This window comes from Moschus berezovskii, chromosome 3 (assembly GCF_049115385.1).
Source record: "Moschus berezovskii isolate FMDL1 chromosome 3, NW_MosBer_1.0, whole genome shotgun sequence".
Lineage (NCBI taxonomy): Eukaryota > Metazoa > Chordata > Mammalia > Artiodactyla > Moschidae > Moschus > Moschus berezovskii.
This window is the reverse complement of record NC_142462.1, coordinates 25,310,458-25,327,556: the sequence shown is the minus strand read 5'-3', so window position 1 is coordinate 25,327,556 and position 17,099 is coordinate 25,310,458. Positions and strand designations below refer to the sequence as shown.

Below are 17,099 nucleotides of genomic sequence, written 5' to 3'. Positions count from 1 at the left end.
CCTCATGCGACGAGTTGACTCACTGGAAAAGACTCTGATGCTGGGAGGGATTGGGGGTGGGAGGAGACGGGGACGACAGAGGATGAGATGGCTGGATGGCATCACCGACTCAATGGGTGTGAGTTTGAGTGAACTCCGGGAGTTGGTGATGGACAGGGAGGCCTGGAGTGCTGCAGTCCATGGGGTCACAAAGAGTCGGACACGACTGAATGACTGAACTGTCCTGAAACGTCTTAGTTTATTTTCTCTTTCATGAAATATCTGAACAATCACCACAGATACAGTCACTGCAGAATCTTTACTCCTTCTGTTTTCCAGCCTCCAGCTCACTTTTTGCCAGCACCAACATTGGCCTTTGCGGTCCCCCTGACTTTCTGCATTCTGTTCTTGCGTTTCTTTCACTGTCTTCTTGAGGTTTTTTTCTTCTCATACAGGCCATGTCTTGAAAGCCTGTGTTTGGGCTCATTCTTCTTTGCATAATCCAAGGAATGGTAAATCATGCCAAAGCCAGTTGTCTTGCCACCACCAAAATGGGTTCTGAATCCAAATACAAAGATGACATCTTGTGTGGTCTTGTACATTTTGGCCAGTTTTTCCCGAATTTCTGTTTTAGTTAGTGTTGCCTTTCCAGGGTGAAGAACATCGATGACCATTTGTTTCCGCTGAAGCAGTCGGTTGGTCATGAACTTCCTGGTCCGGATAGTTACTGTGTCTTTCATGATGGCAGCTGATCTTCAAGCAGCCAGGGAGGAAAAGAGTGGAGTCAGAGATTTTTGTTTTTGATCAGTTTTCCTTACTGTTATAGCTCCAGCTCCTAGAACTATACTTGGCATGTATCAAATATTCAACAGATAGTCGTTGAATGAAAAAAAAAAAGTAAACAGGAATCCTAGTCTTCATACTTTTTGAGGAATTTGCATCTTTTCCTTTAATGGGGTGTGTGTGGAAATTACCACTAAAAAATATTGGGAAACCTGTATTTAGTCAACTGATAAAATGTGACATGAGTACAATGAAAAGGACTCAAGAGGGCCAACGAAATTATACTTTCAAATACATACTGTTACTAAAAATATCTTCTTGAAACCAAAACAAGGAAAACTGAAATGTTCTGATTGTGTTCGTCAGTTCACTTCAGGGTAGCAGTTCTCACTTACTATGCGTATGTGAACTATTGTGCACACGGATGAGTGGCAAGGAATTTACTACCTACAGTGAGGAAGAGCCAAGCTTTGAGCAGGATTTGCTTGAAATAATAGAATAAGAGCACATATGATGATCATTTTTATTATAATAGATCGTGCCTTTTTTTGAACCAAAGAAAGCAGCACATTTGCAGCAAGCATGCTGGAAAACGTCCATGACCTGCAGTCTCTCATTTATCCCACACCCACAGTGTAGATTGGTACAAACTTTCTAGAAAGATATTGACAGTATATACTGTCAATATATACTTAAGAGAAATATTAAGTATATATATATATATACTTAATTGGAAATCTTAAGCATCTGTGATAGTTGACATAAGGATTCCTACTCTATATCTCCCTTAGGGTTGTTTACATACATGGATTGGCCTATTTCACCAACCTGGCTACACAAAAGGTCACATTTAGTTTAAGAAATTTACATAATTCATGTAAATTTGTCAAGATTCCACACACTGAAAGTAGTGGAACATCTGGTCACTCACTTTTGAAGTTGTTCCCATATACATCGTTGAAAAATTTAGTGGGCTTAATTGGCCAAAAGGATTTTCTTTTTACCAGGGATTCTGTAGGCAGAAGGGCAACCAAAGAAGTGACTGACCCTCTGGTTTATCTTGCCACTAACATTTTATTCCACCCACATTCCTACTATCCATGTCCTCGGCTGAGATAATGGCATTATCATCACCATGATGACTGGCACAGGCCACAGAAGTTCTATTTGGAGATCTAACTCTCTTAGTCTTATAGCCAGGGATGAGTGACCCACTATTTAGTTACCCACAGATGCAGCTTTTATGATTATAAAATGTTACACATGCTTATAGATAATACAAAAACTAACCACCAATTAACGTTTCAGACCATTTCTTTCTCTATTTTTGTGTTCTTGCTGTAATTCTTTTTTTTTTAATGTTTAGCTATTGCACTTAATATTGTATGTTTTTTGTACTTTTGGTTTTTATGAAACATTATTTTAAATAGTCACAATATATAACATTATGTTACCAAATTTATCTAAGTAATCCCCGAAGAAGTGGGGCTGATTGTTGGAATTTAAGTTGCTTTTTGGTCACTTTTTCCTTTCTAGGTGTTCCTAATGCTGGGATTTAAGTTGAACAGGTGAGGGGATTATAGAGTTGGACTTTTGAAAGGAACCATAGATGGGCATCAGATTGGAGCAAATGAACCGACATATAAAATAATTTATTGCATGTATAGATAACTAGCCCTATTATAGTTCTAACTTTAAACTGTGTTCTGACTCAGGCCGGGAGGGGGAGGAATCACAGGGCGGTGGCTCCAGCTACACATCAGTTGTTTTTTTCCCGGGTTGTATTTGCATGATGCTGAAACAACCCCACTGAGTAATTAAATTCAACAAAAATATGCCTTTCTTGTTTCAAATCCTGTCATGCTACTAATGGCTACTAGAGGGCAGCAGAAACCAGGAACTGGCAGGAAAATCAGTAACTTGAATAGACTGAAGAGGCTCTGCCCAGACCTGAGAACCATCTGTTCAGGGTTGAGACAGAAGATCAGGTTCAAAGAGTCTACATTAAAGGCCTCTTCAGTTACTTGAGAAGAAAACAAAATAAAGGAATAACAAGAGTGCTAACCCTTAAACGTTTTGGAGAATTGAAACAAACAGATGGAGACTAGCAGGAATCACCAAGGGTAAACCAAAAGCCACAGGTGACCAGGTTACTCATTCGAAGGAGAGAGTAGAGTTAAAGCTGTGGTAAGGTTTGAAGTGCAGGGATCAGGGAAGCAAGACATCTGAATGGAACTGGGGATGTCAGAGGGCTATGACGACATGACATCATCCGAGCAGACCCTCCACTGAAGAGCCCACAGGCAAGGGCAGCAACTGAGCAAATGTTAAGGCATAACAATCTTGAGAGGTTTGGAAGCTAGAGAAAGCAATAACATGTTAATAAAATGGTTTCTAATTTATGGTAGTAGAAAGAACACTGGGCAGGAACTGAGATCTGGATTTAAGATCTAGCCGTCAACTAGTTATAGGACTATAAAAAAGTGTCTTACATTTTTTTGGCTTCTGGGTTATTGTGGACAAATTGCGGGATTGGACTGGATGAATTCTATGATACCTAAGATATTTGAAATTCTAGGGATAAATTGATTGGTCATCAAAGTCATCACCCAGTTACACTGTGTAGGTAGGCTGAGACAACAGTCCAGCATTCATCTTTCCTTAGTCTTTACAAACTGTCCTCACGCAGCTAGCCAGACTGTTACAGTCCCACTGTTTTTCATTTGTACTTCTGTGAAGACAGAAGCCAGACTACTTGATGTTTCATACTGTGTACTTGTGTAAAAGAAAGAAGGACCAAGCTTTCCCAGGATTTGATGATCCTGTTTCAAATACACTGGTGTGTGTCTTTGGGAAATCTTCAAAACAAAACAAACTGCAAAAGAATGCACATAAACTCACTGTTGCTGACACTTTGAGTTAGGGAAACTTTAAAGGATCTTTCAGATATTTTAGACTTTTCTAATCAGAGCTTATATTTTGAATTCTAAAGTACTAGATAATGATAAGCACATTGTCAAAATATTCATCATTTCTTTAACTATCACTGTAGGATTACAAGCAACACTTTTAGTTTTAAATCTTTTAAATTTATTTGTAATCTCATTTAAAATGGGCATTATTACTGTTTGAACTTTATACATTTATGGAAGAATTTAGTAAGTAGATAATTCTAAAGACGCTGGTTTATAGTTGTTAGACTAGAAGCATTTTTGAAAACATACTCTTGTGAATAGACATGAAAGAATGTAGACATTTAAAATCTTCAAACAACTTTAAGTCTGCTTTAAATAAAATCTGATCTGCTTTTTCATCTAATTTATATAAAGAATTAAAAAGTATTAAAAATGATGCATAGTTATATTGATTTTTGAAGCAGGTAGATATCATAGACATTGTCTGGTACAAGTGGTTCTTGACCTTTTCACTGCTAAAGGCTCTTTTAATTAATTTTTCTCCAGTGATTCAACATTTTGAAATATTTTGTCTATTTTTCCTCACCAAGAGCACTCCTTAAATGATAATTAGGTTTTTTCATTTTAAATTAATCTGAACACATATAACTACTGATCTCTTTAGCATGAGTTCGGCAATGACACCATCCTGAGGTAATGAAATTCTTCCATGTAAAAAAAATTCTAGTATTTAGTGCAGACTTACTGTGAGAAAACACATTAATTCTATTATAGTTTTGAAATTTTGAAAATAGTTCCAGAACTCTGGGGAACTACTTCTTTTCCCTACCTCTCTCAGTTTACACATACGTAACTCAATCAGTTGTTTAGTCATGCTGATAAAGTCCAGTGCTCTATCTACAATCCTGAGTGTTCCCTCTTCTTTAGGATTAATTAGTTTATGATGATAAATGTAGTTAAGTTCATACTTCTCACAAAAAAGTGAATCTAGAAATTTGGATTGGTTGATATTCTTTCTTTCTTTCTTAGATGACAAACTGAACAAATCTAAATTTAGGAGGCATCCCAGATAGCAGATTTAAGGAACTAAATTCTAGACATTTCTTGGAACGTAAGTTCCAAGATGTTGTCCCTTACTATTGTTTTTCCTTTTGGAATCCTTCAAGAGTTATTATTTTGTTTTGACAGCATGTTGATGTGACTAATTTCATTACGTAAAATTTATTGCAATCTAACTTAGTTGCAAAATAGAAAAATTTTAAATCCTGACACCATAGAAGCCTAACAATGACACTGTATTTGCGAGTGTGTATCTTTGTGTTTGCTGATTACAGAGTCAGCCTTCCTTTTCTTGTCCATAAACATGTAACACATGTATAGTTTTCTAGAAGTAAGAATGAAGACTGAGTACTCCTAAAATATCAAAGTATAGGTTACCTATACTTTCTGCTCAAGGAACTAGCTCAAGCTCTCCCTCTCTCCCTCTTTGTATATACGGCCAGAGCTGTATCTTGACATTTGCTTCTGTGGTGCCTCAGACGTCCTCTATTAATCTTTTTCTTTTAATGAAAATATGCAAATATGTCATCTTGGAGGGCTAAGACAATGGTTTATTATCAGTAAACCAAATCAACCTGAACTATTTTGTTAACTAATAGAGAATAAGGATGAGAAATAGGAAAAATTAAATTTGGAAGAGTGGTAAGATAAAGGACAATGGACTTAAGAATGTTCAAATGACAGGCAATAAGAGCCAGAGTTACTATGAATGCACCAGGAGCCTGGAGTTGAAATCAAAGAATAAGTGAATTTTGTCTTATTCTTAATTTTCAGTTAGTAATATACACAAAATTTGGTTTAGAGGAAAATCAAGCTTTTAAGAACATATTTGAAAAATGCCATATTTTTGTACCTCTTTCTACCACTAAATATAGCATTGGGACCCTCACTGCCAGACTTTACTTTTAATATGAAGCCATCAATAGAGTAAAATGAAAACTGTATGTGTATATATTTAAATTAATTTAAAAAGTGACTCCAGTCTTATACATAAAAAATGCATTATATTTGTATTTTTGCTTGCCTCCAGAGAACACTTAGAGAAGGGCATTTCTAGAAACAGGATTAAATATTTTGTCTAAAACACTTAGAACTCTTCAACGGCAACTATTAAAAAAAACACTCAGAACTCCTTGGGGACAGACCATTGTATGGTTTTATAAAGTCTTGTGACTCATACTTGCTTGGTTTATTAGTGACGAAAGCTGGCCTAGAGTCAAATTTCCTGCTCCTCTTGATATGCTCAGTCCACAAAGTAGGACCTTCTGTGCAACTGAAAGTGAACCTAAATTAAGAATGTTTTAGTTTCTCTGTTTGATAATAAGAGGTACCGCTTTTCAGGAAAGTTTTGTCATGAGCCAGGTGTTTACATGAATCGGCTGCAGTCTTTACAGCCGTCCTGTAAGGTGGTCGTAACTAACACTGAGAAGTGGAATCGTGCAGAGGTTAGGAGTGCTGGTTATGGATCGCCTGGGATAGTGCCTGCCACCTATCTGGATTTGAATTCCACACTTGCTTAATGGTCAAGTGACCTTCATTTCTTTATCTTCACAATCTAGATAGTAGTATCTGTTTTTGCTGTTCAATCACCAAGTCGTGTCCGACTCCTTGCGACCTCCTGGCCTGCAGCACGCCAGGCTTCTCTGACCTCCACTATCTCCCAGAATTTGCTCAAATCCACATCCATTGAGTTGGTGATGCTATCTAACCATCTCATCCTCTGCTGCCCCCTGCTCCTTTTGCCTTCAATCTTTCCAGCATCAGGGTCTCTTCCAATGACAAGTAGTACCTACCCTATAATGTTGCTGTAAGTGAGAAAGAGGAGAGCAGCACCTGAGAGTGAGGAGCTGGCCCAGCTCTATCAGCTAGGGCTTGGCGTTCTAGAAGCTAGCTTGACACTGGCAGCTAGGTTGTGGCATTTTGCCTGATGAACATAAACGGGTTTGTCTGTGCGTGCTCAGTTGCTTAGTCATGTTTGACTCTTTGTGACCCCATGGAAAATCATGGGGTCAAATACAAAGCTATATTCCACTCTTTTGAACTTTCCCTAAATTACTAACACAGTCTTGAATCCTAGTCCTTTCTAACACCTACTTGCTGAGGTGTCTCACAGTTCTCCCTGATATATGGTCTCCCTCATTGTCACAAGTCAATAAACCCAACCTCATTTGAACCAAAGGTATGTTCTTAGTGGTCCTGAGCTAGAGGGCATTGACATGAGGAATGAATGAGTTAATCTACGTAAAGAACTTAAAATAGTGCCTGGCTCCAAGTAACTCTTCAATGAATATTATCTATACAGTGTTTTATAATTTTGTAGATAGTGATATGGAAAGTCAGAGAGGGCCCAAAGCTGGGAGGATGTGGTGCTGTATTTCCAGTTCAGGTTTATTATGCTCCAGAGCCCATGTTTTCACTACACCATACTCTACGCTTTGACTCATCACCATTGCTTCCCTGTCAGGGGGTGCCTTTATTGGCCCTTGGGGTTGTAATTTTGTCTTGATCTATGGCTTCCCTGGTGGTTCAGAGGTTAAAGCGTCTGCATGCAACGCGGGAGACCCGGGCTCAATCCCTGGTCGGGAAGATCCCCTGGAGAAGGAAATGGCAACCCACTCCAGTATTATTGCCTGAAGAATCCCATGACAGAGGAGCCTGGTTGGCTTACAGTCCATGGGGTTGCAAAAAGTCAGACATGACTGAGCTACTTCACTTTCACAACTTTAAATAAAAATTCTTTCCCTTTAAACAGCATTAAAAATCAACCGTTAATCTTTTTCATTTATGTAGCTGCTTGTTAGGTGAAAGACCTTCAGATTTTCTTTCTTTTACTACAACTTTAGTCTTTTGATCATGGTAAAATTCTCTTTTATCCTTTGAAGTCTCATTGACTGAAAAGACTGTGGTAAAGAATGTTAACTTAGATCTTTTGCAAAATAAGGTAGCTGGGAGACAAGAATGGCAACAGTCCCAAGCTAGCACCAGGGTGCAGAAGACTGAAGATGAGAGCCCAAGCATTAACCTTCAATGAAATCATGCAGGCAACTGCTAACATGATAAGGGAATAATGTCAGGGAGCTTCAAGAAAAGACAGCACTGACAGCCAGAGCATGTTTGACCTCCATAGCCTAAGCCTTTACGGTGAGATTAAGAATAAATTGGACCATGGATCTAGGTGCCTTTTGCATCCACTCATTTTCTAATTTATCATTCATGGGAATTTCTATGTGTTCTGAGGTGGATGAAGTGAGGTCTTATGTATTTACTTTATGGAAAGACTTCTAATTGAGTTCTTCCTAAACTGTGTGTTTTGGAAATGCTGGTATTCTAGGAGATATTTGTATGTTTTCTATAAAAGACAACCTAAGGGTCAATTTTGGTATTGTTCTAATTGAGTCTACTTGAAGATTCACAGAGGCATATTAAAAGATGGTAAAAATGAAATAAAATATCTGTTTAATTTTATGTCAGGCATTTCCCAAATTCATTTACATTTAAGCCTTTTTTTTAGAACATATTACCACCACCATCACCACCACCACCACCATCATCATCACAGTTAACACTCATGGAGTGCTTACCATACAGTAGACACTGTTCTAAGTACTTTGTATATATTAACTCATTGCCTCAATAGTTTTGCTATTGCTAGGGAGGCTGAACCCACTCCAGTGTTCTTGCCTGGAGAATCCCAGGGACGGGGGAGCCTGGTGGGCCGCTATCTATGGGGTCGCACAGAGTCGGACACGACTGAAGTGACTTAGCAGCAGCAGCAGCAGGGAGGCTGAGGTATAGAGCTGTGAAGTGACCTATTCAAGGTGACACATCTAGTAAAACAAAGCAGAAATTTCTTTAACTGCTCATGTCTGAGGAGAAAAAGTGAGAAGTCCTTTTTTGACTTGAGGAAAGAGAAAAGTACTAGGTTTATTCAAGTATTCTGTCAACATTTTTTGAGAAAGTAGTATGTGCCCTGAGAAACTGGTATAAACAAAAGCTATTCAAAGTACTGGAGATACAGCATCCGAGTAAGACAGACCGGATCCCAATTCTTATGGAGTTTACATTGTAGTGGGAATAAATAGATAATAATAAATAAGCACATGACATGGAGGGAGGAAATGGGGAAGAGGGAGGTGGGAGGGGGATTCAAGAAAGAGAACACATGTACACCCAGGGCGGATTCATGTCAATGTATGGCAAAACCAACCAATATATTAATGTAAGGTAATTTGCCTCCAATAAAATAAATTAAAAAAAAAAAAAAGAAAGAGGGAAATTCAGTAACAAAAAAGAAAAAACAAAGTACTGGAGATACAGCATCCGAGTAAGACAGACAGGATCCCAATTCTTATGGAGTTTACATTGTAGTGGGAATAAATAGATAATAATAAATAAGCACATAAATAAATAAAAAAAGGGTAGTGATAAATGTTATGATGTAAATAAAGCAGAGTGGTCTGAATATGGATTAAGATTAGCTTAATTATTCTTGAAAGTTCATTGTAATGTCGTATTTAATAACTTCATCTGACTAAAGCAGAATAATCAGTTTAATCATAGCCTTTTAATAATAGTCTTACTGATTTATTGATAAGGTATGTGTTTGCTCATTGGGAAGGTCATCAAAGAAGTGTTTTTATATTCTTTATATTCTTAAAGAAGTGTTTCCCAATATGGGATCAATGAAGTACTAGTTCCCAGGAATTTTAATAGTTGTATATGTATGAAAATATTTTTGTGGTCAGGGAGTTTGAAACAAGTTTCTAGAAACATCAGTTACCTAGAGTCTCCAATACATCAATGATTTTTTTTTCTGGCAAAAAATGTAGTGTACAATATTTTATTTGACCCTGGAAATTTCTCTTGTGATAGCGTCTCATGACAGCTGTGTTATGTGGAACCCACTTTGAAATGTATTCCTTTAGAGCTATCTCTGTCTCTGTTTTTAGCACAGCACATTTGTGGTGCTACTGTGTTGCCATAATTATTAGCTCACTTAAGAGAAGTTTTGATCTTTTGCATTGACTTAGAGTAATTCCTTATTAAATTCTCCTTTGTTGTTACAATTCAGATCTAAGAGAAATAGTATTTCATAGAGAAGTGCTATTCTTTCATATTCTGAAGTCTTGTTAATTCTGTTTGCTGGAGTTTGGGTTAGTGGGACTAAATATTCTGATGTTTCTCCCATGCTTGTTTTATTTTTATGGTTCAGTCTTTCTTGATCAGCCTGTGCTACTGTTGGGATCTACTGGGAACTATGTGTTATGTGTTCTTTCTCTATCAATAAGAAAAAGAGAGTCCATCTTTCTATCTCTGTTATATCACATGAATAGAACATAAAGAGAAATAAAGTTTTGCCTAAATGTACAGTGAAAAATGTCACCAATATATACAATTCTCAAGGGCAAAAATTATTACCAGTTCCTTGTACATTCTTCTAGAGATATTATATATAATATATCACACATATTTGTAGTGTTTACACTCACATACATTTGCACTCATATAACACATATACAACTTCCTGTTGTGAACACAGTGTAACAAACGTAATAGTAAACTATTCTACCGCACCCCCTTTATTCACTTTGCAGTTTATTTTGGGAATGTTTCTATATCAGTTTGTAGAGATCTATCTACATAATTAACAAAAAGAAAAAAAGAATTAAAGCTATTGCAACGTATTCCATTATATATATTGTTAAATTTATCTGTTTCTATTCCACTGTATGGATTATTTTAGTTTAACTAGTCTCCATTTCATAGACACTTAGGTGATGTTTAAATAATTGTGTAAAACTAACTCCTTAAATATTAGTCTTGTGATGGGGTAAATTTTGCCTTGATGTTATTATATTGATAACTCTGAGGTTTCTAAATTAATGTTTTACCATTTAAAAAGATTTTCTACTTGTTATTTGGTTTGATATAAAAAAGTTTGCAGGTTTCCAGAATACTGAAATTTGAAAACTTGCGCTGAAAAGAGTAGGCTTATAAAAACCTAACTGGTTTCCTGTATTAAAATTCTTTGGAATTTTTATCCTTGCCAATAGCGTATGTTTTCACATTCATTACATCATAATATTAGCTACATATTTCCTCTCCAAAATTCTATTTTAAAAGCTTTTAAGCTTTTCATTTTTGGATTTAAGACCCAGGACTCGTTTGCATGGATTATTGTTCTGAAGTGCAGTGCCACTGTGTGTTTGGTTGAATTCTTTCTATATAAACAAGTCACGAATAATATAAATGAGCTTAGATTGGATCAGATACAATGAGGGCCGAAGAGTGATGGTTGATGCAAACAAGTGAAGTGATGAGTATCGTTCTTGCTGCAAGATGAATCACATTATATCATGCATTAAAACAATGACTTGTCCTTCAGGATATCAATGACTTTTTAGCAAACCATACAATGGGAAGTATGCAGTCCTTTATCATTTCAAAAAAAAAGTGAACTTATAAATAACAGTTTTGAGAATTAGTTTTGAGTTTCAAAGACTAGTGTAGTGCCAGCGCTGATGAGAATGTGCACGCCTTGTCTTTGGTAATGGACAGGCATGGTGTATTTATTGTTCTTTTTACTCTGCAGTACTGTTCTGTGATGACACATAAGCTGTTTTGATCTCTGAGTACTTTAGCTTAAAGTGGACCAGGAGCTCTTCTACCCTGGGGAGGCGTTAGTAGGATTCTAATGATTCTGTTTGATCTCCCATGCTAAACGCAAATGAAATAAATCAGGAGAAATACACATAGTGAGTATATCAAAGAGTTATTTCTACTTCTGGGCATAAGGCAGTTGCTAAGCAACCTGTGTCAGACTTTATGGTCATCTGTTAGAAAGGACACAAAGTCAATGCTCACTCCAGACACATTAGATCGTAAATGAAAAAAAACTATTTTGTTGGATACAAGAAAAAGCTCCTTGGATGAACATATAATGGTTTTAGGATATGATGTATCTTTTTGCAGATGTGCTTAGGGGAACAATTAAATAGGTAAAAAAAAAAAAAAATCAACATTCAATCCCAGCAGACAGGAAGGACAAAGAAAATAAATGACATTTTCTTTGAATTATTCTCACTTCCCAGGATCTACCTTCAGAACACCGTGACTATCTGTGGGATGTAATAACCTTAATAGTACGTGCCGTGAACCTTCCAACAGCAGGGGAGTCCACAGTGTACCTTTGGAATGTGGAATTTTATTGATAATAAGAAAATTACTTACAATCTTCTTTTACATCTTTCTTCAATACCACATTTTACGATATGAACTTTGTAACATAGAAAAGAGCTTTGTCAAAGCAGAGAGGCATGGGATAGGTTTTGGGCTAAGTTTAATAAAGCTATCCAAGGCACAGAGTGTGGAAAAATTATGATATTCACTTTGCAGAAATTATATGTTCAGCGTCTAAAAATCACTGATTATTTTTCTTCAGTATTTTGTGTAGATAAATATTTTTCTTCTGATATGAGATTATTGCTTGGCCCATCGCAGCATTTCATTATGTGCTATTTTTTCTTTTTTTAACCGCAATGCCTCTATAGTACCATTTACTGGCAACTTGACCTTAGAAAATTTTTTAAAACTCATTTCAGCCTCCAATTTTCTTGACTATAAAACAGAGCTATAAATAGTCCTCTCATAGACTTGTGATAATTTTATGAATTAATAGTTATATAATACCTAGTGGATAGTATGTTTTAAGTTGCCTGCGTGTGTGCTCAGTTGCTTCAGTCATGTCTGACTGTTTGTGACCCCATGGACTGGAACCCACCAGGCTTCTCTGTCTACAGGACTCTCCAGGCAAGAATACTGGAGTGAGTTGCCATGCTCTTCTCCAGGGGATCCTCCTGAGCCAGGAGTTGAACCTGCAGCTCCTGTGTCTCCTGCATTGCAAGCGGATTCTTTATCCATTGAGCCACCTAGGAAGCTGATAATTATTATTATTGTTTATGGCATAGACTATTAGAACAAAGTATTCTAAGTAGGATTATTGCATTTTGTCTGTAAAAGCACAATGATTTTTAAATGGGGAAGTACATTAACTCATGTTTTTTGTGAAGTTTTTTTTTTAAATTAAATACATTTAACTGGAACTGAAATAATCATTACACTGAAGTTTTAAAAAAAATATTGTTCATTTGCTAAGTTGTGTCTGACTCTTTGTGGCCCCATAGACTGCAGCTCGCCAGGCTCCTTTAACCTCCACTATCTCCCGCAGTTTGCTCCAATTCATGTACATTGAGTCGGTGACGCTATATAACCATCTCATCCTTACTCTTCTGCTGCCCCCTTACTCTTTTGCCTTCAATCTTTCCCAGCATCAGGGTCTTTTCTAAGGAGTCAGTTCTTCGCATCAGGTGACCAAAGTATTGGAGCTTCAGCTTCATCATCAGTCCTTCCAACGAATATTCACGGTTGATTTCCTTTATTTACATATACACAATGGAGTATTACTCAGCAATTAAACGTTTTTTTTTTTTTGTATTGGGAGTATAAGCCAATTAATAATATTGTGAAGGGACTCAGCTGTACATATGCATGTATCCATTCTCCCCCAAACCTCCCTGCCATCCAGGCTGGCACATAACATTGAGCAGAGTTCCAATAAGTCTATGTTGTTTACCCATTTTAAATATAGCAGTGACCTTCCAAAACTATCCCCTTTTCCCTGCAACTCTAGGTTTGTTTTCTAAGTCTGTGAGTCTCTTTCTGTTATGTAGGTAAGTTCCTTTGTATCAATTCTTTTTTTTTAGATTCCACCTATGAGGAATGTGATATGATATTTCCCCTTCTGTTTGACTTACTTCACTCAGTATGACACTCTCTATGTCAATCTGTATTGCAGCAAATGGCATTATTTTATTCTTTTTAATGGTTGAATAATGTTCCATTGTATATATGTACCACATCTTTATCCATTCCTCTGTCAATGGACATTTAAGTTGCTTCTATGTCTTGGCCATTGTAAACAGTGCTGCAATAAAAGTGGGGTGCATGTATCATTTCGGATCATGTTTTTCTCAGGGTATAATTGCCTTTAGGATTGACTAGTTTGATCTTCCTTTGCAGTCCAAGGGACTCTCAAGAGTCTTCTCCAGCACCACGGTTCAAAAGCATCAGTTCTTTGGTGCTCAGGTTTCTTTATGGTCCAACTGTCACACCCATACATGACTGCTGGAAAAACTGTAGGTTTGACTAGACAGACCTTTGCTGGCAAAGTAGTGTCTCTGATTTTTAATAGGCTGTCTTGGTTGGTATAGCTTTTCTTCCAAGGAGCAAGCATCTTTTAATTTCATGGCTGCAGTCACCATCTGCAGTGATTCTGGAGCCCAGGAAATAAAGTCTGTCACTGTTTGCATTGTTTCCCCATCTGTTTGCCATGAAGTGATGGGACTGGATTCCATGATCTTAGTTTTTTGAATGTTGAGTTTTAAGCCAACTTTTTCACTCTCCTCTTTCATAAGAGGCTCTTTAGTTCCTCCTCATTTTCTGCCATTAGAGTGGTATCATCTGCATATCTGATGTTGTTGACATTGATCCCTGCAATCTTGATTCCAGCTTGTGAGTCATCCAGCCTGGTATTTCACATGATGTACTCTTTATGTGTGCTCAGCTGCTCAGTTGTATCTGACTCTTTGTGACCCCGTGGACTGACAGGCTCCTCTGTTCATGGGATTTTCCAGGGAAGAATACTGGAGGGGTTTGCCATTTCCTCCTCCTGGGGACTTTTCTGACCCAGGTATCGAAACTGAATCTCCTGCATCTTCTGCATCGGCAGGTGGATTCTCTATTACTGAGCCATTTTGGAAGCCCTGAAGTACTCTGGATATAAGTTAAATAAACAGGATGACAATATACAGCCTTGATGGACTCCTTTCCCTATTTAGAACTAGTCAGTTGTTCCATGTCTGGTTTGAACTGTTGACCTGCATACAGGTTTCTCAGGAGACAGGTAAGGTGGTCTGTTACTCCCATATCATCAAGAATTTCCCACTTTTTTTTGTGAGCAAAGGCTTTAGCGTAGTCAATGAAGCAGAAGTGTGTTTTTCTGGAACTCCCTTGCTTTCTCCATGATCCAATGAACGTGGGTAATTTGGTCTCTGGTTCCGCTACCTCTTTGAAACCCAACTTTTACATCTGGAAGTTCTTGGTTCACATACTGCTGAAACCTAGCTTGAAGGATTTTAAGTATAACCTTGCTAGCATGTGAAATGAACACAATTGTACAGTAGTTTGAACATTCTTTGGCTTTGTTCTTCTTTGGGACTGGAATGAAAGCTAATCTTTTCCAGTCCTGTGGTCAGTGGTGTTTTCCAAATTTGCTGACTTATTGAGTACAGCACTTTCAAAGCATCATCTCTTAGGATTTGAAATAGCTCAGCTGGAATTCTATCACCTCCACTACCACTGTTTATAGTAATACTTCCTAAGACCCAATTGACTTCACCCTCCTGGATGTCTGGCTCTAGGTGAGTGACCACAGCACTGTGGTTATCTGGGTCATTAATACCTTTTTTGTACAGTTTTTCTGTGTATTCTTGCCGCCTCTTAATCTATTCTGCTTCTTTTAGGTCTTTACCATTTCTGTCCTTTATTGTATCCATCCTTGCATGAAATGTTCCTTTGACATCTTCAATTTCCTTGAAGAGATCTCTAGTCTTTCCCATTCTATTGTTTTCTTTTATTTCTTTGCAGTGTTAATTTAAGAAGGCTTTCTTTTCTCTCCTTGCTGTTCTCTGGAACTCTGCATTCAGTTGGATATATCTTTCTCTTTCTCCTTTGCCTTTTGCTTCTCTTCTTTCCTCAGCTATTTGTAAGGCCTCTGCAGACAACCATTTTGCCTTCTTGCATTTCTTTTTCTTTGGGATCGTTTTGATCACTGCCTCTTGTACAATGTTATGAACCACTGTCCATAGTTCTTCAGGTACTTTGTCTACCAGATCTAATCCCTTGAATCTATTTGTCACCTCTACTGTATAAGGGATTGGATTTAGTTCATACCTGTATGGCCTAGTATTTTCCCAACTTTCTTCAATTCAAGCCTGAATTTTGCAATATGAATCTTCTGATCTGAGCCACAGTCAGCTCCAAGTCTTGCTTTTACTGTCTATATAGATTTTCTTCATCTTGGCTGCAAAGAATATAATCAATCTTACTTCAGTACTGACCATTGGGTGATGTTCATGTGTGAAGTCATCTCTTGTGTTGTTGGAAAAGGGTGTTTACTATGACCAGCATAAAAAGAAAAATTGTATCTATCTTTGAGGTGTAGTTCACAGCACATTTTCTTTTTGGTTCTGCAATAAGTATAAAGTATCTAAATTTTGTCAGTAAATGAATATTTTTTTCTATAACAAATTATAATATCTTTAGTATACAGATGATACAAAAAAACTAGTACCCATAGTTCCAGACTCTCTCACAGGTTCATAGAGTCTCCTTGGAGGCATAGGCCAGCATTTTAGTTTTGGAGAAGAATTTTTGTGTTGAATTTTGTGAGTCTGTTAAAAAATCTGTTAACATTTTTTACAATGATGAGTTCAGTGATACTAAGAAGTTGGTTAGGAAGAGAACTATGATGATGAGATAGAAGATCCAGAATCCATCTTGAGGGAGTCACAGCTCATCTTTTTTAGGACTAGTTGGGCCTTGGTATTCTCTCTGTTGCAGTGGAACATTTGTTGATTTATTCAATGACTATATTTTGCATGCCTATTATGTGTGCCAGGCACTGTGGGAGAGATGCTGCGAATATAGTGGTGGACAAATTCTAGGTGAACCCTGCCCTCTTGGAGCAGAGGAACAAACAGTAAAGTACTAAGTGCCTTGAAGGAAATGAACAGGGTGAGGGACAAATAATAGTGCTGCTGGGCTGTTTGAATGAGTTATGACTACATAAGGGAGGGTGGCTGGGAAAGATCTCTGAGCAGTTGGCATTTAGACTGAAACCGCTCAGAACAAAGTTGACCCCCTGGACCTCGGCGTTCAGCATGAGTAGTTCTACAACAGCTGATGTACCCGTCAATAACTGACTTTTCTTTGTCTTCAGGACTCTTGCGTTCGAATAAAATAGCATGGTTTTCCCTTTCCTTTTTCTTATGAAGGTCTTCCACTTTTATCTTTGTTTTGGAGACAGCTGTTTCATTTTACTGATAGATGCTGTGTCATCCTTAAGCAAGCCAGCACTTCTTTCATTTTATAAGGCTTGTTTTCTTCTACACATTTTCATTTCAACCCGTGTCTTTTCATATAAATTATGAGCTTTTAAAAAATAAACTAAACTGTTGGTAGAGATCAGGGAGGAGCTGTAATCAACGTGTTAGAGTGGGGTGTTCCATTTTTTCATATCTTGAT

The 17,099-nt window shown here is 37.4% G+C and overlaps 1 pseudogene; it reads right to left on the bottom strand.

Moving 5' to 3' along the window:
- Positions 1 to 398: 398 nt before the first annotated feature.
- LOC129552034 (small ribosomal subunit protein eS24 pseudogene) lies at positions 399 to 736 on the bottom strand (annotated as a pseudogene).
- Positions 737 to 17,099: the final 16,363 nt, after the last annotated feature.